The sequence below is a fragment of the Mastomys coucha genome, unplaced genomic scaffold (assembly GCF_008632895.1).
Source record: "Mastomys coucha isolate ucsf_1 unplaced genomic scaffold, UCSF_Mcou_1 pScaffold21, whole genome shotgun sequence".
In the NCBI taxonomy this organism is placed as follows: domain Eukaryota; kingdom Metazoa; phylum Chordata; class Mammalia; order Rodentia; family Muridae; genus Mastomys; species Mastomys coucha.
This window is the reverse complement of record NW_022196904.1, coordinates 16,083,826-16,084,224: the sequence shown is the minus strand read 5'-3', so window position 1 is coordinate 16,084,224 and position 399 is coordinate 16,083,826. Positions and strand designations below refer to the sequence as shown.

Genomic DNA, 399 nt, shown 5'->3' with positions numbered 1-399 from the left:
TGCCCCTCTCCTCTCCTGCCCCTCTCCTCTCCTCTCCTGCCCCTCTCCTCTCCTGCCCCTCTCCTCTCTTGCTCCCGCTCTCTCCCCACTCCCTTCTCCACTCTTTCTCCACGTGCTCATGGCTGGCCTCTCCTCTACTCCTCTTTTCTTCCTCTACTACCCTCTTAACTCCTCTCCCCATGCCCTGAATAAACTGTATTCTATACTAAAACAAACAAACAAAAAAAAACCCAAAAAACAAAAACAAAAACAACAAAAAAGCTACTTCAGACATTAGGTAAAAAAAGAACTACTTGGTGGGATCACGCCCATCACCCCCCTCTTCCCCAGTGCCTCCCCAGATCATGTCTTTCTCCTCCATGCACCCAGTTTTTTTTTTGTTTTGTTTTGTTTGTTTGT

General features: G+C 47.4%; 1 protein-coding gene and 1 long non-coding RNA gene across 5 annotated transcripts in view; one reads left to right on the top strand and one right to left on the bottom strand.

The window, feature by feature from the left end:
• Positions 1-399, bottom strand: part of Mypop (Myb related transcription factor, partner of profilin) — a 13,818-nt gene that overhangs the window by 10,076 nt on the left and 3,343 nt on the right. The window lies entirely within an intron of this gene.
• LOC116101730 overlaps positions 1-399 on the top strand; it is an 11,758-nt gene that overhangs the window by 9,861 nt on the left and 1,498 nt on the right. The gene's annotated exons all lie outside the window — the stretch shown is intronic.